The sequence below is a fragment of the Amborella trichopoda genome, chromosome 3, assembly GCF_054954075.1.
Source record: "Amborella trichopoda isolate Santa Cruz 75 chromosome 3, AtrichopodaSantaCruz75HAP2 v2.0, whole genome shotgun sequence".
Lineage (NCBI taxonomy): Eukaryota > Viridiplantae > Streptophyta > Magnoliopsida > Amborellales > Amborellaceae > Amborella > Amborella trichopoda.
In genome coordinates, this window is record NC_142338.1 from 74,808 (window position 1) to 102,155 (window position 27,348).

The 27,348-nt window shown below is 36.6% G+C and overlaps 1 long non-coding RNA gene across 50 annotated transcripts in view; it reads left to right on the forward strand.

The window, feature by feature from the left end:
* Nucleotides 1–27,348, forward strand: part of LOC110007745 (uncharacterized) — a 53,073-nt gene that overhangs the window by 18,609 nt on the left and 7,116 nt on the right. For 16 of the 50 annotated variants that reach the window (XR_016052592.1, XR_016052594.1, XR_016052599.1 and 13 more), the window contains 3 exons: nt 2,656–3,198; nt 4,710–4,803; nt 22,240–22,315. This is a non-coding gene — a long non-coding RNA (uncharacterized LOC110007745). Of the gene's footprint in view, nt 1–2,655; nt 4,804–16,037; nt 16,112–22,239; nt 22,316–24,012; nt 24,742–27,348 lie in introns of those variants that run through there. The other 34 variants (XR_016052598.1, XR_016052613.1, XR_016052597.1 and 31 more) reach the window with 8 other exon arrangements.

A 27,348-nucleotide genomic window follows, 5' to 3' on the forward strand; every position in this document is an offset into this window, starting at 1 on the left:
TCATGGTAAGGGAGAGTCCTTTCACCAAGCTGCAGAGTGATCCTTATCAAGGCCACAATTTCCAGCATTTCCCTTTTCTTTATTTCCTTTTTCTTTATGCCAACCGTCATTGTCGCTAGACTGAAAAAACTCATGAGGGCTCTAAGGCTACTCAATGCATTGAAGGGGCAAGTGAAGGAAGTCAAGCCCCAAGCATGAGAGCTTATGTATGTGGAAGTGTCTATCATTGGAAAACTTACTAAGGCTATGATAGACACCGGGGCTACATGCAACTTTGTGGCAGATCAAGAGGCACGTCGGCTGAGCCTCAGCCTCCTTTCAAGGGAAGGGAAGCTTGAACTTGCCGCGCTCCCCCCCTCACTTGTCCCTGACAACGAAGTAAGAATTGAATCAATTATTTGTTTCAGTCAAGCTGCTCTCAAACTAATCGTACTCGAACCAACCTCATAGACACTATGAAACTCGATTCCTTGTTCACCTTCTCCCCACTCACTTTCCTTAGAGCTATCCAAGTTGTTTCAAAGTAAGGTACGAGAAAAGAGAACCCTCAGCTAAGGTCCTCCCCATTCCCTTGGCTCCTCAGCATTCTCGTCGCTCGACCAAGAATGCCATCCGCCCCTTACCTGTGCTATGAAGATCCTTAATTGGAATATCAGGGGTTTGGGCCACCCAGGAAAACGGCAAAATGTTTGTTATTTGTTTAACAGTATTCTCCATCTCTTCTTGGTTTGGTTGAAACCAAGCTTCCTTCTCCCTCTCTCTTCCAAATTCGGAATATTTGGGGTTTTCCCCTGCTAGTGGTTACCTTTGGATGCAATAGGACCTTCTGGCGGTATCTGGGTCCTCTGGTACACATGCCTTAGTTGCCTCTCACATTGGCAAGTTCTCTGTCACAGTGACCCTAGCTAGGACCACAGATTTCCTCCATTGGAAGTGCATTGTGGTATATGGACACATCAAAGCGTGTGAGACTGGCCTGCCATGTCAATAAAAAATCCGAATTCTTTTATTCCCTCTTTCACACACATGCAAATGGACAAACAAACATTTATATTATTTGATCACATCCGCACCCACAGGCTCATCGTGCTTCAGATGGTAATGAAATCCATGAAACAATTCCTAATCAGACGAGGGGTGCTCCATCATGATAAATTCATGCTTGGTATCACGCTATTGAAGGTTTACTTGAATACTTCTACTTCTTGATTCTAGAACAACTAAAACTAGCTATACTAATATATTATGTCCTTTGATGTCATTTCACATATACTTGAAACAGGCTTCGTAAGATTTGTTTCTTGTTGATCAGTTTTCTTTAGAAATCTCTACTAATGACTGAGTGCAAAAGATATGAGTAAGAGATATCTCAAAAAGATCCAAGGACATTAGATGATCTCTCTTGTTACCATATTCTTTACCTCACCAAATCATGGGGTAGACCCTATCTTGGCTGGAGCATTCTGAAAAAGCTTGTGACTGATAGATTTATTAAATGAATAATAGCTTTGTTAGACTACAGTGGAGAATTATGATGCATGTGGATTTATTTCATTTGGGTTTTATACCTGGAGGATTCATCAGAAGATTCAAAACTTTTTACTACTAGATCCATCTATTTGGTTTCATTTCATCGTGAATTTGGTCAAATTTGGTTAGCTGTTCATATTTCTCCCTCTTCTTGTGTGTGTGTTTGTGAGAGAGAGATAGATAGATAGAGAGAAAGAGAGAGAGAGAGAGAGAGAGAGAGAGAGAGAGAGAGAGAGAGAGATTCATAGATGATATGAATTGCATCACAAGACACAAATAATTTAGTTGACTTGGGATTTGATTCATGCCCATAATCGGATGGCAACCTGCCAATGGAACATTTGGTAGTATGAAACGTTGGGATTAGTCATTATTTTGAATAGGGACCACAAAAGTATAAATAGCCATTGAATATGGAAAATGCAACTTTGTATATTGTTTGTTTGCCTTTGCTGGTTGCATTATAGATATTTGTTGTTTGTTTTGTTAAACAAGATGGTTTCTCAGGCAGTTTAGCTTTTCTCAAAAAAAAACAAGATGGTTTCTCAGTTACCTCTATTGTTAAATCAATGTAATTTTTTGTAGTTGGTAGCGATGGGATTTACGCTAGTAGTATTGGCTCATATTTGGGTCAATTCCATACCGGATGAAAAGAACAGTATGTTATGCCAAGAGTGGAGGTCTTGCTGTTCAACCATTGCGTGCATGTTTTCAGCTCTGCTGCAGGAAGCTTGGTTTCTTGCTGTACACGTACTATTTTATATTGTTATTGGATATATTTTGCCCCCTTAGGCTGGAGGAATATCCAAATAACTGGTTAAAGCTCGATTTGTGAAACTGGGATATTCTCTGTGTGTTGTAGTCTTTGGTGGTATGTGCCATTATAAGTAATCTTGTAACCATTTCTCACCATTTCCACATATTTGTTCTGTCCTTTTATAGATCTTTTTCAAGCGCCTCTTTCATTATACATTCTCCTTTTTCTCCTATATATGCATAGTAATTTTCAAATTTTGAATACTTGTTACTCCCATGGTTTAACGAGTGATTTTGAATACGTAATTTTGACTCTCTTTTTTTCATGTATCCCCGGCAAAATTACTAACCTTGAATTTTCTGCATCAGGAACATGCATAGTTTAGTATTTCACCCCCATCATGATGCATGGAGGATATGTCCATCTTCGATGCCATAAAAGAAGTTGTTCATTTCCATTGAGGGTGTGGAGTAAAAAGAATTGCCAGTCCCACCTGCACCTCCTGTTTCCAAGCGTTCAATAATTGAAGGCATCGATGCATTTATCAGCGAGGCCATGGAAGGATACCATGCTGCAACATGGAGAGCTTGCTTCTGTGCACATGTTTTACTCCAGTTGCCGAGGTTCTCTTTTGAAACTGAAGGAACTAAGCAGGCATTAGCAATTGTTTTTTGTAAAGCTGCATTTTCACGTTCTCTTGACATTCGAAGCAAGCCGGTGGCTTTGAGGAAACCTTTTTTGCTGGTTATTGCATCTCGTTATATATGTTGCCCTGGTTATATAAAAAAGGTTTTGGAGAAGGATGAGGATGAAGGTCTCACTGTGTGGGTGTGTGGAGTCAGGAGTGGTATATATTTTTGCTCATTTGTTCCAGCCTGGTCTTTCATCCGGCTCCGAGATAAAGTTGGCTGGTGAGTTTGACTGCTTTGCTTTAGTCCCAAATGGGCAATATAGATTCCTGTGTGTATCTTTATACACACACACGCATCCTAATTTTGAATGGTGATTTTAGAAATCTCTAATAAAATTTTTTAAGAAACTGTTGCCCTTATATTAATTAAAATACATGTGTCTTTTTCTTTCTATAAAACAAATGGAGGGTGCTTAATATAATTGTGCATGCTTCGAAGTTACAAATTTCTAAACTTTTTATTTCCTTTTTACTTATCAAATTTACCTGAAATTTAGAGGGTGTGTGCTGTTAGAAAGATGTACCCTAAGAACACTATAAAAATAATTTGAATAGTGAAAATGACCAAAATAGTCCTACAAATATTTCAGGGGATTTTGGTGAAATGGTTTTTGATAATTTTTATTATTTCAACTTTTTGGGTCTGTGATAGATAGATGGATACATGCCTCAAATTTCAAATGAAAAAAAAAATTAAAATTAAAATTCACACGTTCCCAATGATCCAATGAGGGAGCTTTGAAATTTGATAGTTTGTATTCATTCATAATTACCCTCAATTCCCTCATTTGATAAAAGGGAAGACATTAAGGTAGTTTTAACTAATATAAGGGCAACCTATTGTCAAAACTTTTGGAGTAATTTCTAAAATCACCAATAGGATGGTTCATTCTAGTATGTATATATAAAGGAAGGTGCTTCAGAAGTGCTTTATCCATGCTGGAAACGAGACATTACAGAGAACCCTGGGTTAAAAATTGTGGAGCTTTACCATTGGATTATCTGGCCTAAAACAGTGGTCTCAGTATAGTATGTATGGAAATCCGTTGAAATTGTAAGTAATGTTTTTAACTTCAATTACCAAAAACAAAATTAAAATTTTGTCTGCAATACAGGGATTTAGTTGTTGGTTGATGGTGTCGGCCATTGTATCCTTTTGACTCATAAAGGTCAAAACTTATATTTTTTTTAAATATTGATCCAGAAGAACCAATAAGAAGAGTAGTTACTTCTGGACAGTTGGTTTAGATGCTTTTATTGAGCAAGTGGTGCATTGCCTTGTGAAGAAACAATTGTGAAAGAGGCACTAGCAAGCCAATGAACAAGCCACTGCCAAGTCTTTGAGAAAATAGGAAATGTTAGCTGCAACTGTATCAGTTCAGATAGGAAAATGTGGATCGTAAAGGATGAAAATTTTATTTTTTGCCGTGGTTTCTAAGGAAATGAATGTAAACCCCTCGAGAGCCTCGAGATTAGCAACTGGTTTAAGCAATAATGTACTTATGTCGTGGTTTAAACATATGCCCATTCTTTAGATATATTTGATTGTGAAGGTTCTGACGTATTTTCTTTATTTCAACTAAAACCTTGACATTTTGGGTGTTCAATTGGGCAATGGTTTTTCCCATCTATTTTGAAGAGTGATGTATATGACTTCTAAACTAAAGCCACTAGGATTGATTTTCTGATACTTATGGGTAACTGCGAAGACTTTCGAACATTTTGTTGTAGTAATCACATTGACAAAGTTGGTGAAAATATTTGTGGGATTGGCATCTAGCTGGACTCTAAAAGCTGCACGCGTACGTGAATTCTCATTCTAGAGGTAATTATTGAACTGGAGAAGATATTGTCTCATTTTTGTCTAAGATGCCCTTTTGTAGGGATTGTACTTTTTGTTCAACTTTTGTTATCTCTTGCATTATTTGTGAAATTAATTTCTGTTTGGTGCTCAATTTTACTGAACTTGTACCTGAATTGAGGTTTGATATTCAAACCAACAATCTTTTCGGGAGAGGTGCAACTATGTAATGGAAGACCCAAGCAAAGTGTTGTAACATTGCTTAGTATTAACCATGAATGTTTGTCATACATGAACCCATCAATTTCTTTAACATTGGGAAATTGTGGTAGTTTCCTCATGAATATTATTTTTACTAGATTTTTCACATAACACAACATAGAAGCTTTTGGACAACTGAGGCATGTGATGAATTTTTATTTTTATTTACAAACTTGTTAAACATCTATGGGGACGAAAAAATTTTAAGATCCTTAACTAATTCTATTTTTTCTTTTCTTTTCTTTTCTTTTTTTTATTTATTTTTATTTTTTATTTTTTTTATTGTTCAAGTGTTTGAAAAAAGTATAAACCAATTTAGAAAGATATTTGATGTAAACCTAAGACTCACCATGAACGATTAGGTTTGGTGCATTGGCAAAAAACTGGTGATTATAGAGATGGTAGAGGTCAAGGAGGTAGGACACGAAACCTTGTGAGATCGAAGCGTTTTTTTTTAGCACTAGAGAAGCGCTCGAGGGACTTTGGGATCTGATTTATTAACAAATGGAGAGCCTACGCTTGGATGGTTTTAACTTTTGCATCTTTATGTTTTCTCACCACAATCTTCTTTATATCTGTGCTATTATAGGTTTTCCTCATTGTTTTTGTTTGTTATCTCTTCCATTTTTTTCTATTATAATTGATTTTGCACTATGAAGCACATCATATTTTGTTACGCTTTTATGATTCACCTGATTTGATCCTTTCTTGTCATGTGTTTTGTATATTGGATCTAAAATTTCTTCGGAAGGTCCTGGGAGAAATGCTCAACAATTTATGCTCTAGACTCTTTGACTATAGAACTGAATTTACTATTTACAAGAAAAAGGTTTAGTATGATCCATAAAACTTTCTTCTTTGAGAATGTTTTTTTTCTCTCGATGACCCAATTTTTCCCCTCTAAACCCATTTTCTATCTCTTCTGGATTGGATGCCTTAATTGTGGTTTTCTTTTACTCCACATCTCTCCCCTCTATTTGAGGCTGCTTCCAAACCCTAGATTTATCACCCTAAAGTCATTGGCATAGGACCTTGATAGATTGGTATCGATGGATGCCTTAATTCCACTTTTCTCTATTCTCTTTTTTTTCTTGTTATTTTTACCATTGATCGAGGTGATATTGATGGATAAAATGAAAGTAGATGTTTTTGGTAATGGTAATGGTTTGACCTGGACACATGGTTTGGAGTTACTCTTTTCTTTTTGACCTTGACACATGGTTTGGAGAAACTTATGTACTTCCCCTTATCCAACTGTCCATTCTAAATGGACTGTTGAGATGGCCCTAATCACAATGTCATGTCTCTTCATTGTTTTATTTTTAATTATTTTTTTACAAAATATTTTTACACCAAATTTTGGGTGTCCACAAAAAATATTAAAAAAACATCTTCAATAAAATAAAATAACAAAAATACCCCTAAAAATTTCAGGGTATTTTGGTAATTATTATGTATCAAAAAATTATTTTTAATATTTTTTTAGGTGTGCCCCATTGGGAAGGTGACATGCACCAAATTCATAGTCCTACAATTTATATAAAAAAATTAAAAATAAAGTACTGTGAAGCATCGGATCTATATCAAACGGTGAGTGGCTCACTTGATCTAAATTGGATGGTTGGATGGAGGGGGAAGCATATATTTTCTATGTTGTAGGGGAAGTATAGAAACCATTCCATTAGATAAATGGGTAGTGGATGCTAATCATGAAGGGGAAGTTCTATAGAACAGTTGTGAAACCAGCTTTGCTTTGTGGGACGAAATGCTAGGCGGTGAAGAAATAACATACCTATAGGATGAGTGTTGTTGAGATGAGAATGTTGAGATGGACGAGTGGAAAGACAAAAAAGTATAGAATTCGAAATGAGTTCATTTGAGGGAACTTAGGGTGGCTCCAATAGGCAATAAGAGGAGGGCTCGCCATGTGCAACGCAAACCCAATACAACACTGATTAGGAGGTGCAATTTGATTCAAGTGGAAGGCTCTAAAAGGGCAAGGGGAAGGCCCATAATTGTTGGGAGCGGGAGCGAGTCCGGGTGCGAGTGCGGGAGCTTAGGATCGGCACTTGGCTAAAGCTCCCTACCCTTGGAGCACTTGGGAGCACTCAAGGAGAAACCTGGGAGCATTGCTCAAGGAAAAACCTGGGAGCAATCTTGTATATATTAACTACATCTACATGTATATGGGAGCGTAGGGGAAGCACCCCAAATATATATATACATATGAGTGACTTCATGTAACGGTTATATAGTAATATAATGAAATAATCTTCAAAAACCATGTTATGGCCATTTGTTTGATCCAAATTTTAAAATATACACTCTTTTCATTTTAATGAATAATCACAAAAAATAAAAATTTGAAAACATAACCTATAAAGTGTTTTTTTAGCCCAATTAACATAAACCGTCCATTTTGGTGAGATGCTTAGATCTAGCCTTTAGGATCATTTTTTTTCCAACGTTTTTAAATAACTTTATTATCATTACATTAACAACGTTAAAAAAAGAAAAAATTGATTTTGAATTCATAAAGGCCTAGATCTTGAAATTCACCAAATGGACGATCTAGATTCATTGTTGGAGATGAATCATTTTGACTATATATAGATTATAAATTAACTTTATTATTTTTAGTTTGATTATTGAGATGAATAGAGTGTGTGTGCAAAATTTTGGGTCATACAAGTACCACAAACATGGTTTTCTAAAATTATGGTTTCATTATATTATAATGGCATGGCGACATGATATCATTTCCCTATATATATATATATATATACACACACACACCTATGAGTGAAAATTAACAGTATTTTTGCCCCTAGGCTTGGCGCCTCCTGATTTTTTCAGAGGATTTAAGACCGCTACGGAGCTAGCATGTTTGTGGCAGTACCCCCGTTACGAGCATAACGTGTCCATGGTGGTCAAAAAACGCGCGGAACCGCCACAGACCACGCATCGTCCATTGCAGCTCCATTCAATAAACTGCCATCGACATAGCATGTCTGTGGGGGGGCAAAACACTGTTGAAAATCGCCTATAGATATATATATATACATATAGCCCCTAAACCTATAGAAACCACTCCCTTTAAAAATAAAAGTATGAACACGAGAGAGACATAAGCGAGGCATGATGTCCAAATAGTACATTTTGTATTACGAATAACATGAGAAAGTGGTACTTGAGCATTTCTCATGGTCTACTTTGAAATCCTCCTTTTTTTAATCATCTCATGCATGATAGGCATCCTTTCAATTTCCACTAGTTCAAGAAAATGATTTATATAGATGTATCCTTTTCACTATACAGTTATTGCTATATTTCTCTTTATGGCTTTTGAATTTGTCTTCCATCTTATGCCTCATCTGTGTGTTTCAACATTCAACTAAATGCATATGGGAATTGGGTCCCTCACTTCACTAATAAGCTTTAACAAGGAATTTTAATAAAATAATGTTCCTGAAAATTGCAATAAATTGAACAAGAATGATTGAAAATAAGTTTAGAATAGCTGGGAAGACTAACTTAACTTTACCTAGGGTCACCTCCTTAGAACATAGGACAACCCATACTCGATTACCTAGAATAAACTTAGAATAGTTGGGAATACTTATTTGACTTTGCCTAGGGTCAACCCCTTACGACTAGGTACACCCCACACCGGATTACCTGACCGATGGCACATGATGATCCTATTGGCCTTGCTGAGTTCTCCAAGTTGGGAAGCTTCTTTAGGCAATACCTTTAGTAAATGTTAAGATTTTAGGAGAGCATATGCTACGTCTAGAGGTTTTGAAAACTCTTTGAGACTCTTAGAGCATACCACCTTATTGACACCTCCCTTTTCTCAAAGTTAGCTGGGCATGCCCCTCTGTGAACCTTGTGGGCAGCGTGGCACCCCAAGCTTTCCAGGGTGGTGTGTGCTACGCCTTTTAGGACATGAGAGAGGAGAGAGAGAGAAAACACATAAAAGAGAGGAGAGAGAGAGAGAGAGAGAGGCTAGGAATTTCAGATTCTGAGAATGAGGGGGGCTACCTTCAATATAGAGCCTCCAGGTGAGTATAGGTATGCCTATTTGATTTAGATTTCATCTTGGGCTATAAGACTCTAGGTAATCTGTGAGGTGAGAGAGAAACATATCTGAGCCATCTATCCAAAAAATCAGCCATCATGATTTAGAGAGGAATTTAAGAACATTATCCCTTAGTTCTTTGATACACATTCATTGCAAGTCAACCTAGGGTAAGGCCAATCAAAACAAATCTCCTATTTGGAGATATGCAATATATATATATATATATATATATATATATATGCTCGATCCATTCAAGATTAGAATGCCTAATAGGATTTAGTCTACATGCGAGAATGATGAGCTTGAATTCTAATTTCTAATGGGGTTGGCCTCTCATAAGACTCATGCTTCATATCAAGCTCGTTCTAAGAATAGCATCTGTCCTATGTGGCTCAACCTTGTGATCAATCATTATGCACTGACTCATGCTTTAATAGAAAACTTATGTCAAACTTTTGGTCATTCCCTCCTCCTGCACGTTGTCTCTCTTCTCCCTCTTGTCACCCTTCTCTCGAAAACCTCCCTGCCCTCTCTCTTTTACACTCTTCGATCTCTACACACTGTGATGCAAGACACAATTATTCTAATATTTAATTGTTGTTTAATTACAAAAGTTATATATTTTAATTTTAATTTTAGAGTTTATTTTTGGGTTATTTAAGGTTTTTAGGAATTCTAGCTTTATATATATATATATATATATATATATATATATATATATATATATATATATATATATATATATATATATTATTTACTATTCTCTAGTTTAATATTCATCGTTACTGTTCATGGGTACTATTTACATTAGTGTTTACAGGCATTGTTCATGTGTTATTGTTTACAGGGGTATATTTTGAAATTTTAATATTATTTAGGGGTATTTTAGAGTCTTAAATGTTTACTTGGTTCTCAAGTTAATTTTAAGATTTAATAGGCTTATAGAAGGTTTGATGTCAAATTTTGAGATGCTTATGTTATTTGGAATGAATTTTATTTTATGCAAGAAAAAAATTCTTCTTCTCTTAGCTTGATTTACAACCATGTCTTTTCTTTATAATTACTGATTTTTACTTGTTTGAGGTTCGGGAGAAAGGTGGATTCAATTTCCCACCTTTCCTTCCTGCATCACGGCGTCTCTCTCCCTATCTTCCACCTCTCTCTCCTCTACAATCTTTTCTTTTTCTCCTTCCCTTTTTCTTCCTTTTCCTCCAACCTTTTCTTTATCAAACTTCTCTCCTCTCTACCTTAGTTTGTTGATATTCCCTTTTGACATGATTTTTTTAGTGTATTGTCCTCAACAATATATGATTTTTTGATGTTCTGGGCACCCAATTTGTGGATTGATGACACCCACATCTCGTGGATTGTAATCATATCTATACTTTATTATAATGCTACCGTTTTTAAGAAAAAAGAACATATGATCCATCATTACACTGTTGCTCATTCTAATATAAAACTTAGGCTCCAAAGAAAGAAACTACGATTTTTTCAATATCTGTTTAGAAGATGGATCGAGGTGGAGAGGAGAAATAATGAAAGAGGCTTTAATGTAGAAGATAAGTTTGAGGAAAGAAGGGAAGAGAAAGGGCTTAGCTTGGTAATTGCAGGCCACAAAAATCACCACTGGTCTGATACGATGTTAAAAATTCAAATCACGGACAAACAAGACGAAGGTGTGGCAGAAATGATGTGACATACAACCCCTATGTTGCTCAGGGTTTGACACCTACTTTAATGCTTTACAAATGAATTAGGGTTAATCAGATTACAAACTATTGTTGTCATCATCATCGTCAAAGCCTTTTTCCCAACTAATTAGGTTCGGCTAATATCATATATTCCAAATTCATTAGAAGTTTTAGCGAAGTTTTACGTTGGCTGCCTACCTAACACAACCCACACCCTTTACCCGGGCTTGGGACGGGTTAAGGGAAAGTTTAAGGTCCTTACCTTTCTTAGACCATTGTTGCACATGACAAATACTATAAACACTGCTCTAGTACACAATGAATGTTACATAAATTACATGCTTGTCCTTAGACTGCTATTCCTAACAATTCCTGCTCATGTTAACTTAGTTGAGTTGCTCGGTCCAGTTTTGGCTGAATTGGACATTCTCATACCATTCTTGTTCGCTGAATTCGAAGAATGAAATAATCCCAATATATATCCCTAAATTAGAGAATGATGAAAGAAAACTGCTGCAAAAACGTAATGGTGAGCATAGCAATTCCTAAGGACCAGTTGGAGAAGCTCTACTCTTGAGACACAAGCTAGAAACCTTATGAGCAAGTGCAATGGGATTCCCTTATTTTTGGGGAAGGCAAATAAAAGTCTATTGACCCAGTGAAAAAAAAAATTGTGAAAGAAAACTAGGCGTATTTGATTAATATCCCTACTTAACATGTAAGGGAACTGAGATATCCCCTCAAATCCCATTCTTGTTGCTTGTATCTTGGAGATATCATGTCATGTAAAGCTATTGCCAGATACAAGTTTCATTTTCTGTTTGGGAGGATGTCTGTAAACCAGAATGATTAGGAGCATTAGAGAAATCAAGACGTTGCTTGTTAAGTAGCATTTGTGATTTGGAGTAGACAGGAAGCATATATGGGTGCAGGTTTTTGGGTCGAAATATTAAAGTAGCCAGCGGCAATTCTCTTATAATTTTCAATTTATATTTATTTTATCAAGTTAAGATCTAATGTTACTAATAACTCCAATAATCTCCTAATAAAATGAATTTATAATGATATTATAATACTTCCAGCTATTGACATGGTAAAATACACTCCCAATAACATGTAATTAATCTGAAAGAAGTTTTTTTTTTCTCTGCATGGGTCCTACTTTCTCTCCACCCACATCCAACCTGGTGATTTAACTCTCCAAAGCCTTCCAACCCATTGATCACTTTCCCTAACAGCTTTAGTCAAACAAACTCATCCTATTTTACAGCTGAGCTCCTAAAAAATAGACATTGCATGAACATAATTGGGCATTTAAGCTGAAAATTGAACGGTTTATGGTAGAAAATGGCAGGCATGTTGCCTTGTATTTGTGCTTAACTAAATGAAGAAAACCAGACAGGAGGGTGAAAAAAGGATACAAGCATTAAAGAAACTGTCTAGGACTTCGAAAAAAATAAGTGTTTCCCATTGTCCCTCCCTCTCCTCGGAAAACTAATTCTTCTTCTTCCTCATATCTGTTTCCCTCTATTTCTTTTTAGAACAGAATTTAACTCTCTTTTTTAATTTAACTCTCTTTTTTCTTTCCTCCTTTCTGTTTCTATAAAGGATTGCTCCTGTTGCTTCTTTGGATAAATTTATTTATTCATAATTTGTACCCTCCCTTACCTAAAATTTATTTCTTTTCTCAAAATTAACAATCACAGGAACCTGGCATCAACAGGTGTTGTTGGAATCTAAAATGCATGAAATGCATGTGTTACTCTGTAGCTGCCATGCACCTCTGATACAACTCCATGGTTGCAATTCGCATTCAGTGCCATGTATCATTGTAACCTGATTGCAAACTGAAGCGAACTTAAGGAAATCTCGCTAATCATATATTTGTTTTTCTCAACCCTAAAACTCCCTGTAACCATTCCAGGACACATTATCCAAGACAAATGATCTTTAATGGCCAGATTCCCAATGATGAAATGGATTAGCCAACGGGATGTATGATGGCTGGATTCAGAGAAATTACGATCATAGAGAAATTAGCCATGGCTAGGGATTTGAATTCCATGGAAATTATACTCAAAGAGTTAAAGGATTCCAGAATTTTTTCGGTGAAGTAACATTCATAGATGTTATTCCAAAAGCCCAAGTTGGCCCTTCAGTCCTTTTTCAAGATGAGTGAGTTTGGTATGAACCAGTCAGGTCTTTTAATACTCTTTTGAATGCAATGATTCAGATCTTTTAATACTCTTCTGAATGCAATGATTCAGACCAAAAGGCTTTATTTGGTTAATTATATGTATTGTATAGGAATTGAAGGAAATTTGGGATATTTCCAATTGTTTTTACCTGCAATATCCTAAATAAGGCCTTGTGTTAAATGAACGATTTGAAATCAGCTTTCTAGGTTTTGGAGGAGATGCCAAGCTAGGGTTTTTTTTCCAAATACTGTAACTCTGTAAGCTGTGACTTTAGAGTTATGAGTGGATTTTGTGGAGTAAAAAGGATTTTTGGATGAGATTATAAGCAGAGTTTGGGTCCCTGACCGTTCACATTACACAGTCGTAATTGATGGTTTAGGGAAATTAATGGAGGCTGTTAAGCTCAGTGACATGGAGGACAATTGGGTTCTTCCAAATGATGTCACGTATGGCGTAGTTATTAAATCTTACCATAAAGAGGGGCGACCAAGCGAGGCTTTAAGCCTTTTGAATGAAATGCTTGAGAAGAAGTTTATGCCATGCCCAACCCCGTGTTGCAAATTTTTTTATCTTATTTGTCATGAAGGCAAGGTTGATGAGGCTTGTATGCTATGGAACAAGCTCTTAAAGAGGAAATGCACCCCGATAATGCTATATATAGTAGTCTCATATATTGGCTTTGTAAAGGTGGTAAACTTAAAGCTATGAGGAAGCTTTTTGATGAGTTTGAGAAAGGGTTTTATCCAAGTACATTGACATATAATAGAATGGGGAGTTCTAAGAGGCAGGGAGATTATGGGATGATATACTTGGCAAAGCGTGTGTTACTAAGGTTTTTCACTTACAATAAGTTGATCAAAGGGTTTTCTAGTACTGGAAAGGCAATTGAAGGTTTTAGCATATTTGGAGGAAATGCTACGCAAAGGGTGCGAAGCCAATAAGTCCACAAATACCCAACATAGTGTGCTCCCATGATGGCGTTAGACTGTTCAGGACAATAGAGGCTGGTATGTGGTCTGAGAATGTTTTCCCAAATGTGTCTTTTACGAGGACATTCATTTTTATTAACATGCTCGGTGACCAAGTCTATTTCTTTCACCCTTCAAGAATTGTACTTTTCTAGTTGGAGTTGAACTTGGGTCTTAGAGTTAATCTCACATTTTTAAGGCAAGGCACCGATCATATTTTTAGCGATGCAGTCTGCTACAACTCTAATCAAACTGCCCTCCATGAAGCTTGACATTATTGTCCTATCTACTTTGACATCTTCTAGCCATTTTTCTAATATTCTTCTAGCTTGGCTATTGGCATTTGGTTTTATAATTGGAGGATCTAATTCGAGTACATCACCACCCTATCATGGAAGCATACCTATCTTTTTTTTTTCTTTTCTTTTTTTTCTTTTTTTTTTTTTTAACACAAAAATTTGCTCTATTAATGTTTTCTAGCAATGGTACCAGATCGTCAAGTAAAAGTTCCATGACCACCCTATGTCCGCACTTTGGACTTCAAGCCAACCCAACAAATCCACGATCCACATGTCTCCCATGCAATGGGCTCGTGGTTAGCCTATCAATGATAACCAAGGCATAGAGGGACCATGGATAGCTATAGGCCCCACGTGACCACTCCAAGGACAACTTTGTGGTCACCAAGATCAAGAACTGCATAGGAGTGTCGTGATCTCTTTCTTCAGTGCAAGGGGAGTCCAACTACAAGCAAACGAAGAACCAAGTACACCTCTCTTTCCCATATTGGTCCAATGTCATTGTCATGCTTGCGTGCTCCATAGGATGCCATGCAGAGGCTTTTAGGCACTCGCCTTTACAAGCCACCATCTCATTGCACAATTAGGTGTTGGTTTCCTCTTGTCCCGCTTTGCTCAATGGAGTCTTGGTTTCCTCCTGGCTCAGCATCCACCACCTTGGATCCTCTTTGGCTGTGCGTATTACATGGACTATACACATCCACCACCTTGGATCCTCCAAGTCAATGCCTTTTCACATGCCAAGGCGAGAGTGATGGAGCCCCCTATGTCCTAGCTAGAATCAGCTCCAACCAGCTCTAGTAGGTTGTTTCATCCAGGTAAAGCCCTACTCTAATGGCCTTTTTCATCAAATTAGAGTACACCTTCCGTGATGATCTTTTCCTTCCAAGTAGCACATATCACATAGCATGTTTTATCCATAGAGCCTTCCTCATACATCTTTCACCCATGGATGTGGCACCCATTACTCTAATGGTTGCTTTCACTCAATTAGAGCCATACTCTCAGGGCTGCAAAAATATGAATACCTAAACACATATGAATATATGAGAGCGGAAATCAAAAAACCAAGTGGCAAGGCTTTTAAAGGCGTTCTATTAGGCTTTCGATTCACTCAAGCCATATGAATTACACTGTTGTTCATATTACATGTACATGTTTGACCGTTGCCTGTATAGAGCTTTTGTAATACTTTATATTTTGTATCTCATTTCTTTTGTGCTTCTTATACTTGGAATATTGGATTTCTGTTTGTTTCCTATATTTTAATGGAAACGGCTAAATGCCTTCCTTCTGTTGAAAACGCAATTAATGGAATACTGAAACGAGCTTCTAATGGGGTGGGAGCCTTCAATTGGTCACTTTTAGTATTGGAATGTGGGTCCACGTTTTGAGCATTATATCATAGATTTGGTGCAGTTATTTCTTGTGCATGGTTCTTTGATACTGCAAACATGAAGAAAACAACCACTTTACTCATTCAACAAACTCCCGGCCATGCAGGGGCCTCTTGTCTTATTGTCTCTCTTGTAATCTTATTTCAGTAATATAAATGTTAACACTTATAAAAAAAAAGAACAGATCAAAAAGGGAAAAAAAAAAAACGAAACTATAAATCATGACCAAATATCTTGTTAATGCTCCTGGAATGCCTGCTTCAAATAGACACAAGTATAACTTGAACTTTGTCATTAATGTTAAGTAATGGCTTTTCATATCCCGCTGGGCTTACAAGACCTCACCTTGTTGCGCAGCAGCTCAATTGATTTTGAAACCTTTGGTTCATGAAATAATGTATCAAATTTTACAGTGAAGATGGAGTATTGGGGTAAGTTCTCGTCTCCTTGCTTTCCCTGTGAAATGAAGATGAGCTGCAGTTAATATTTAGTGTTTAAACCGAATGGATACTTTGTATGCTTCAATATTCTAATGTACTAACCATGGTATTCCTGGACCAAACCATGTGAAGTTATGAACATTTGTTGCCATGGGATGTGTAGGATTATATGCATGCTCATGAGTGTGGCTTGCTGCTGGACGTCAATATGTGTTAGAAGGCATATCATCTTAAACAAGGGAGTCTAAAGTGAAAATAGTCAAGTTTTTGGATGAAGATGGAACATAAAACTAGGAGATGCGTGAAGCTTTTCTCAGTAATGCATATTTACCTTAGGATATATTCTCTTTTTATAATTCTTTTCTGGCATGCAATGAGAAATGGAGCATCAACATGTGAACTTGTGCAAATATAGGGCTCAGTGGTATTAAGAGGATATGTTATTTTCTGAGATGGGAGATGGAACCTTTATTCTTCCTTGTTTTTTATCCAAATCAGATGTAATTGTCATTCAAAATTGGGTTGGTTTAGAAACATAAGTATGGTATCTATCAATTTCAGAGTAGTATTTGTTAAGTTTCTAGACTAGCAACATATCTGTGAACTTTCAGGGATTGTATCTTTTTTAAGTGACAAGCTTCTGCCATTTAGTGGTGTTTTTATTTATTTATATATATATATATATATATATATATATATATATATATATTTGTTAATAAAGATACTTGACTATATGGAATGTTTCTTCATGGAGAAAAAAGAACTACGAACTATGGTTTCATATAGCTGTGACTTATTCCTAGATGCTCTGATTCCGAGTTAGCCAACTCATCAGCCACTGTATTTATCTTCTGAAAAATGTATTTAACAAGTTATTGAGAACTGGTCTTGTTTCTGTTAGTTCTTTTAAAACTATTGATGGCTTTCCAAAATTTTTAGATCACAGTGGCAGTATCGAACTTTATAAAACTGATGGCTCATTTGCAGTTGCTCCTATCTTAACACTTTAGATAATACCAATCCTCAAAGTTCTATTTAGGCTTCTCATTCCATACGAGACTATGTGATTATTGGTTACGTGGCCTTAAAGCCAATAGTCTTACGCTCAGTGGGAGTTAGAGAGAGACTGAATCTGGATGCTTGGCGCACTGGGGCCTAGATTCATATACCCCGAGTATTTGAGGCATTGAGAGTATACGTTTTGAGAATGTGAACTCTCGGGGAGGTGTGAGGGTCACCTCCCAGTCATGACTATATTGATTAGAATGGCTCATAGTTGATGTGATAAGCCAAGGCTTGAAGAATCCAATCGAGAATAATAGAACCTAAGTATTTAAAAGAGTATTCACCCTGTATGGAATGGTCGGCTCATAGGACATGAGCCCATATCCTGACACGAGACTTTTCCATGGCATGTGCACCCCACAGTCGTTTGGGGAAGCCACTCTTCTATAGTATTATCCGACTTAGAAGTGCTAGTGCACATGTGTTTTGACAGGACCCCTGTATTTGAATAAGAACATGCCCCACAGGGGTGCACCAGTAATCCATTGAACCCCCGGTGACGGGAAGCTCTGGCTTGGTGACTTTGATGTGAGCAATTATGTTTCCTTGCCATAGACTGTGGAGCATAGGTTCATTAGATCGGCTTGAAACACCGGTAGAATGTCATTTGGGTTAGCTCAATGGTAGACTCCGACTAGTGTTATAAGTCTAGATATCTCATTTAACTTTGGCCCAAATTAATCTAAAATTGATGAGAAAATATTTTATATTGATGAGAAATTGTGTAATAATGTTGAGAAATCATTTAGAGAATTTTTTTGGGATTATTGGAGAATTTTTTAAATGTTTTAAACAATAAAAAATGTGATTTTCAAATTTGTTTGACATAAATACCAAACAAGGACATCCTATGGGGATGCCACATGGATCTCAAGTGGCCATAGGGATGCCACATGGCACTGCCACCTCCCCACTCGTGGATGACATCTTGCTGACATCACATCCATGTGGGGACCTATTTGTCATTAATTCTTTTGTTGGCATTATGTTATAACATGTTATCTTGTTATTTAAAGTGTTATATATTGTCATGCCTTCAGTTTGATTTAAGTCACATGTTTTTTTCTTGCTCATATGTGCCATTTTTGGTATGTGTGAAGTCATGGGATTTGGAGAATTAATTTAATTCATATTATTATCCACATACATTTTTGTAGCATGTGGGTATATCTTATGTGGCACCACCTTATGGGCTTGGCCCATGTGAAACTTTAGTGTTGTTAAAATCCTATTGGTTGTGTGATAAGATATTTTATTCACATGTGTGGATGTCTCTTATTGCCTTTATGTCTATGTTCTTGTATTTTATTGACTCTCAAAAATTATTTAAAAACCATGGGCATAAATGTAAACATGAATTTGGACTTAATGAGAAATAAAACATGGAGCTAAGGGCTTCCAGGTAAAATGACTATAAACCTAGGTTTTAAGGAATGAAGGGTGTCAAAAGCTCATCCATTGATATTGGTGATGTGATATGGATGAGTGGCTTGGATAAAAGCCTCTCATGTACCATTGATCTAAGGCATCAAGGATAAAGATCAAATCCATCTTTATGATCTAAGATAAAAGTAACTTATGGGATTAATTATCTATAGAGCCTTCCTCGCACAACATCTTTCACCCATTACTTTAATGCTTGGTTTCACTCAATTAGAGCCACAATCCCAAGAGTGCAAAAATATGAGTCAATAAACACATGAATATATGAGAGTGGAAATCAAAAAACCAAGCGGCAAGGCTTTAATGGTGATTTATTCGGCTTCCAATGCACTCATGCCATACGAATTACACTGTTCTTCATAGTACATGTACATGTTTGACCTTTGCCCCGATAGAGCTTTTGTAATACTTTATATTTTGTATCTCTTTTCTTTTGTGCTTCTTATACTTGGAATATTGGATTTCTGTTCGTTTCCTATATTTTAATGGAAATTGCTAAATGCCTTCTTTTTGTTGAAAATGCAATTAGTGGAATATTGAAGCGAGCTTCTAATGGGGAGGGAGCCTCCAATGGGTCACTTTTAGTATCAGAATGTTGGTCCACTTTTTGGGCATTGTCGTAAATTTGGTGCAATTATTTTTTGTGCATGGATCTTTGATACTGCAAACATGAAGAAAACACCCAATTTACTCATTTAAAAAACAGATCAGAAAGGGAAAAAAAAAGACGGAACTATAAATCAAGACGAAATATCTTGTTAATGCTTTTGGAATGACTGCTTCAAATAGACACAAGTATAACTTGAAATTTTTCATTAATGTTAACTAATGGTTTTCATATCCCGCTGGGCTTGGAAGACCTCACCTTGTTGCGGGACCTCACATTGTTCAATAAATACATATTGAACAATGAGTCTGTACTTTTACAAATAAACCCATGTATTCCATATGATCCTTCAAAGCCAACAAATCACATTTAGTTAATCACTTTACATAATATCAATCTTCAAAGTTCTATTAAGGTTTCTCGATCCATACGAGACTATGTTATTTCTGCCAAAGAGCCCTCAATACCAAAAGTACTGCATGGATCTTTTAATTGTCTCCTTATTTGTTTCATGTGATATCCAAAAAACATGCAAGTCTAGTGCTTCTCTTTGCAGCTCCAAAAATTCAGCTTGATCATTTCATTATTTTCACCGTGGTTGGTGGTGAATCCAATCTCTATTGAGGCTTGGGTCTCAAACCTTGAAGATCTACGACTGTTTTTGGGTCAAGGTTTTAACTAGTTCTTCATGAGCTTTGGTCCTTTGATTTTTCATTCGTTCCTTTTTTTTTTTGGGACAAGGGTTTGACTAGTTCTTCATGAGATCTTGATCCAGCTTGGATTTTTTTCACCATTTCGATTGATTAGTTATTGGAACTTAGCTGGGTCACCAGCCCAAGCCCTTATGGAGCAGTGGTACTTTGGTACACCCCTCTTGAAAGATGGATAATGTGACTGGGCAAGTCACTACCATTTAAATTTTTCTATTTTTTCTTATTGTATTGCCACCCGAATCACTCACAAATGTCTTATACAATATGAACCAAATAAAATTGCCAAGAACTCTCACTTGCTTGCCATTAAAATTAAAATACATTCCAAATATAGATCTGGAAATAAAGATGCAATAGAATCAAAAGAACATAAACTAAGAGAATACCTTATACCTTACCTCAGGTTACCCCAACGACTTAGGACACCCCACACCGCGTCTCATCCACAACGACACACAGGATCTAAGTCGAAAAACTTGTTTCACAAATTTGGGAAGCCTAGGCAAAAACTAGGAGAGAGCATAACATAATATATGCTTGACCAAGGCTCAACATCTGAACATAAGGCCAAGACCTAGGGCTAGGCTATGTGGCTTGGGCGTGCCACCCCTTGGCTTAGTTTTCTTTCCTAAACCCTAAAGTTTGGAGAGAGAATAAGAGAGAGATATTTAGAGAGTGGCGTGTTACTCCTTCAGGCACAGAGACAGAGAGATCAAGTGTAGAGAATGAGCCCCACCCATAGCCAGTTTATATAGAATAAAGGCCAGGGTTCCTGGGGTTAGGGTCTTGCCATTTTTGTGAGACTTAATCTCGACCTTTGATCTTGGAGATATGTGGGGTGAAGGGATCTCATCCGTTATTATTTAGATCAGCCATTATGATTAAAAGGATGAGATAAAACTATTATCCCTCAGTTTTCATAACTCCATTCCCATCAAATATTATATAGAGAAAGTGATAAATTAATCACAGTTAATTTCTTTATATCTTCTTATTTTGAAATCAATCACAATTAATTTCTTACACCTCCCTATTTTGAAATCAATCAAAATTGCTGCACAAAAGGTTTCCTAAAATATCAAGTTAACATATGGCATAATTGCCATCTTTCATTTTAGGAAAGTTTGGAGGAGGTGGGGTGCACCATCCATAGGGTGGCCATGTGGGCCCCACGTCCCATAATATAGTGGGCCCAATGTACCCCAATAGGCCCCAAATACTTAAACGTTATTTTAAATAATAAAATAATTTTATAAAATCTCAAACATTTTATTTTTCTCTCTGATTAAAATAAATCCAGAAAATTGATTTTTTCTTAGTTAAAAATCATTTCTCAATAAAATAAAATACTTAGAGAGGTCTAAAAATTTATTTTAATTATCTAAAAAATAATTACATATTTAAACATATCTAAGAAGATTTGATGTGAAGGATCGATCAAGTTAGGATTACGACAAATATACTGAGGACTCATCCTCTCTAGAGTCCGTATCTCACTGCACAACCTCTCACAAGGGTTCATGATTGGACTATCAAATTCAGCCAATAAAGTGAAGGAGATACGATTCTAGACCATAGATTACAGGTTCGTCCTTGAGGACAAGTCCATACCCCATTTCAGCAATATGCTCCATGGGTCCTTCCAACACAGTTTGCTGTTGTAGGGAATCATCTCTTTTACACATGTACATGTCACACACCCTTATCTAAAAGGGCCACTTCCCGGACGGCTATCTAGTGTACATGCCGTGTGATGGTAATGTTGAGGATTTAGGCCCATGTTCTTTCAAGCCATCAATCACGCACAAGGGTAATGATGGGAGTGATTTTGATTTTATGGTGTTAGCATTTTAGACACTTGGTAAAATAAAAAGCTGTATTACTAGAAAAGCTCATCCACCCTCATTTTTCTTACATACTCGTTTGCTTTTTTTTAGAGAGAGAAACTCTTTACTACGATTCTCTTGTTGCACTCTTGCTCTTCAAACTAGTATTAGGCTTTCTTCCACACTAATCTATATATATGAGGGTTTAACTTGAAATGTACATTCAGTTGTTTTCTCCATTTTTCACTTTCATATCTCAACTTTTGTTTTGTTTTGTCCTTTTATTTTTCTTATTTTTGGTTTTGTTTTTTTTTTAATATGGTTGTCTTTATAGTCCATTTTCTCATATTTCAAGTTGTTTCTCATATTTTATTTTTCTTCCTATTTTTTCCCTTGAGGAATTATTTAGGCTGGATTTGTGTTTCTGCTTGACTGGTTTTAAGGCGTTCTTGCTTCCTTGTGCAGATAAGTAGTCAAGATCCCTTGTCTAGTACTCGGCAACACTGGAAAGATAACTCTTCTACATAAGTTGAAGAATGAGGTAATATTCTTGCTATGGGTTTTATTTATTTGATGTTTTTTGTCTTTTTGCATTATTTATTGATTTGTGCATTCTTTTGCATGGTTTATTTCAAATCTTGTTTTTGATGTACAAAGAAAAGAATTATTTGTATTGGTCATTCATTTGTGAGTCAGTAATCCAGAGCTTTCTTATAATAAGCACTTGAAAGAGACAAACTGCTTGTTCCTACTACGCAATGTGCCTGCCAAACCTGTCCACTTGTGCCCATCTTCCGGGATTCCTCCAATTCCTCCCTGCTGCACCATAATGCTTGGAATACGTACTAAAAACATTCAAAATGAGAAGATGATAATATCTAGTCACTCCAAACATAGAAAATTGAAACAAAAAAATGAGCATTAGCAAGAGAAATAATGTTGCTTATTAGCAGTCACAATGTCAGGTTACTAAAGGCTAGCAAGTCTATAGCATACGAAGATGGATTGATTTTGGCATTACTAAAAAGCATTGCATTTGGCCTAAAGCCTAGTGAAATTTTTTTTCACGGTACAATCACAACAAAGTACAACCATTATCTTTTGGAGTCCGCATAGCGTGGCTGAACATGAGCCATGTGTATGCAATCTGATGGGCTTCCCACAAATTGTATAATAAATTCACAAACCACTTTGACAAACTTCAGTTCTGAGCTAGGCCAAGTAGTTTTATAGCTATGTGCATTCTATTTCATTTTAGGTGCACATTAAGAAATAACCAACATCATATGACGGTGTCAAACATGGAGGCATTGTCCTGTTCACATCTTGAAATTTCAGACATGAACACCTATGGTTTGACATGTTTGCCCCCATAAGTTTTGACATGTGTCTAGAAGTTGAACAACCATTTTCATATATGGGATGCATGTATTTGCTTTTTTATGTTAATTTTTCTTATTTACTTTTGACAATTTTTATTATGTATATTTCTTTTTACAGCTTTGAATTTGTCTTCCATCTTACATCTCATCTATGTGATTCATCACATAGGAATATTTGTTGAGGCATGTTTCAACATTCAACCATATGCATATTTGAATTGGGTCCCTCACTTCACTAATAAGAATTAACATGTCACTTCATATTTGAATTGGGTCCAAATCATTGTTAGCACTTAGCAGCCTTTGTACTTGCATCAAATAAAACTCACATGACATGAAAATTCTGTAAGCTCCCCAAAACAGAGGAACAAAGTAATTAGGTCCGAATTGTTTCAGCATTCATGCAGGTTGAACTGGACAAGATATTGTGTCTCATTTTTGTCTAAGATGCCCTTTTGTAGGGATTGTAGTTTCTTCAAATTTAGTCATCTCGTGCATTATTTGTGAGATTCATTTATGTTTGGAGCTCAATTTTTCTTGTACCTGAATTGAGGTCTGCTCTTCAAACTAGCAAACTTTTTGGGAGAGGTGCAACTATGCAGTGGAAGACCCTAACAGCCTCACTATTCTTCAAGCTACTATCAAACCATTCAAGTTTTATGTTCTACAATGTGACTTTATGTTTCTAATGGCCAACCTCAATACGGATTGTGACATACATGACTAGATTGATTTCAAGTTAATTAAACCTTGGTAATGCAAATTCCATAATATTGTCTTATAGGTTATATCATGTTAATCATATTTCTATCTCAAACTCTAATTTACGTGGAGAACTTAATGTCTTCTGATTTAGGAAATAGGACAAAGGAGCTGTGGTCAAGTGTAAAGAGGCGCGTAGGTAGTGATAGTTGAGTTGACTGCATGGTTGCTTGAGAACTTTCAAGCCTGGTCATGGAGTGAGGTACTGCTTGCTTGCATCACCACCATGATTTGATATTCATTCGGGGAGGTCTGAAATAGGTGGACGGACGATCTGTGGGAATGGAAAGATGCTTTTTTCTTTTTGGTGTTGGAAGCTGTTGGAAGAGGTAGGTAGTGATAGTTGAGTTGACTGCATGGTTGCTTGAGAACTTTCAAGCCTGGTCATGGAGTGAGGTACTACTTGCTTGCATCACCACCATGATTTGATATTCATTCGGGGAGGTCTGAAATAGGTGGACGGACGATCTGTGGGAATGGAAAGATGCTTTTTTCTTTTTGGTGTTGGAAGCTGTTTGAAGAGGAAGGGACAGTGAGGCTGCAAGGGTAGTGAACCAAAAGGATAGGTTGTGGATGGTATGGTTGGGAAATGCTGCGGGTTGAGTGGGAGGAAAGGCTAGGTTCTGGTTGGGGAGATTTTGACAATTTATATTATTTATATTTTTTTTTATAGCTTTTGAATTTGTCTTCCATCGTATGTCTCATCCGTGTAATTCATCACATGAGAATATTTGTTGAGGCCTGTTTCAACATTCAACCAAATGCATATGGGAATTGGGTCCTTCACTTCATTAATAAGAATTAACATGTCACTTCATGTGAATTGTTGTTTTATGTGAACTTAATCTCAGTTTAAGATGAATCTTCTCTTGAGTCACCTTCCAAATCATTATTAGCACTTAGCAGCCTTTGTACTTGCATCAAATAAAACTCATATGGCATGAAAATTTTGCTAGCCCCCCAAAACAAAGGAACACAGTAATTAGGTCCAAATTGTTCCAGCATTCTTGCAGGTTGAACTGTTGTCTCATTTTTGTCTAAGATGCCCTTTTGCAGGGATTGTAGTTTCTTCAAATTTAGTTAACTCGTGCATTATTTGTGAAATTATTTACGTTTGGAGCTCAATTTTATCGAACTTGTACTTGAATTGAGGTCTGCTCTTCAAACTAGCAAACGTTTTGGGAGAGGTTCAACTATGCAGTGGAAGACCCTAAACAACATCACTATTCTTCAAGCTACTATCAAACCATTCCAATTGTACGTTCTATGATGTGACTCAATGTTTCTAATGGGTAATCTCAATACGGATTGTGACATAGCTGACAAGATTGATTTCAAGTTAATTAAACCCTGGTAATGCAAATTCCAGAATATTGTCTTATAGCATGTTAATCATATTTCTATCTCGAACTCGAATTTACGTGGTGAACAAAATGTCTTTTGATTTAGGAAATGGGATGAAGGGTATGTGGTCAAAAGTAAAGAGGAGGGTCAATAGTGATAGTGGAGTTGACTGCATGGTTGCTTGAGAACTTTCAAACCTGGTCATGGAGTGAGGTACTGCTTGCTTGGATCACCATGATTTGACATTCATACGAGGAGGTCTGAAATAGGTGGACAGAGATCTGTGGGAAGGGAAAGATGTTTTTTTCTTTTTGGTGGTGGAAGTTATTGGAAGAGGAAGGGACAGCGAGGCTGCATGGGTAGTGAACCACATGGCTAGGTTGTGGATGGTAAGGTTGGCGAATGCTGCAGCTTGGGTGGGAGGAAAGGCTAGGTTGTGGTTGGGGAGGTTTTGACGATTTTTATTATTTATATTTCTCTTTATAGCTTTAGAATTTATCTTCCATCTTATGTCTCATCCGTGTGATTCATCACATAGGAATATTTGTTGAGGCGTGTTTCAACATTCCACCAAATGCATATTTGAATTGGGTCCCTCACGTTTTATGTAAACTTAATCACAGTTTAAGATGAATCTTCTCTTGAGTCACCTTCCAAATCATTGTTTGCACTTAGCAGCCTGTTCTTGCATCAAATAAGACTCACATGACATGAAAATTCTGCTAGCTCCCCAAAACAAAAGAACACAGTAATTAGGTCCGGTCCATCATTCATGCAGATTGAACTGGACAAGATATTGTGTCTCATTTTTTGTCTAAGATGCCCTTTTGTAGGGATTGTAGTTTCTTCAAATTTAGTTATCTCGTGCATTATTTGTGAAATTCATTTATGTTTGGAGCTCTATTTTACTGAACTTGTACGTGAATTGAGGGCTGCTCTTCAAACTAGCAAACTTTTTGGGAGAGGTGCAACTATGCCGTGGAAGACCCTAACAGCCTAACTATTCTTCAAGCCACTGTCAAACCATTCCAGTTTTATGTTCTATGATGTGACTTAATGTTTCTAATGGGCCATCTCAATAAGAATTGTGACATACATGACCAGATTGATTTCAAGTTAATTAAACCCTGGTAATGCAAATTCCATAATATTGTCTTATAGCATGTTAATCATATTTCTATCTCGAACTCTAATTTACGTGGGGAACATGATGTTTATTGATTTAGGAAACGGGACGAAGGGGCTGTGGAAAGTGTAAAGAGGAGGGTAGATAGTGATAGTGGAGTTGACTGCATGGTTGCTTGAGAACTTTCAAGCTTGGTCATGGAGTGAGGTACTACTTGCTTGGATCACCATGATTTGACATTCATTCGGGGAGAACTGAAATAGGTGGACGGACGATCTATGGGTATGGAAAGATGCTTTTTTCTTTTTGGTGGTGGAAGTTGTTGGAAGAGGAAGGAACAGTGAGGCTTCAAGGGTAGTGAACCAAAAGGCTAGGTAGTGGATGGTATGGCTGGGGAATGCTGCAGGTTGGGTGGGAGGAAAGGCTAGGTTGTGGTTGGGGAGATTTTGACAATTTTTATTATTTATAGTTCTTTTGATAGCTTTTGAATTTGTCTTCCATCTTATGTCTCATCCACATGATTCATCACATAGAAATATTTGTTGAGGCGTGTTTCAACATTCAACCAAATGCATATGGGAATTGGGTCCCTCACTTCACTAATAAGAATTAACATGTCACTTCATGTGAATTGTTGTTTTACGTAAGCTTAGTCTCAGTTTTAGTTGAATCTTCTCTTGAATCACCTTCCAAATCATTTTTAGCACTTAGCAGCCTTTGATACTTGCATCAAATAAAACTCACATGACATGAAAATTTTGCTAGCTCCCCAAAACAAAGAAACACAATAATTAGGTCCGAATTGTTCCTACATTCATGTAGGTTGAACTGGACAAGATATTGTGTCTCATTTTTGTCTAAGATTCCCTTTTATAGGGATTGTAGTTTCATCAAATTTAGTTATCTCGTGTATTATTTGTGAAATTCATTTCTGTTTGGAGCTCAATTTTACTGAACTTG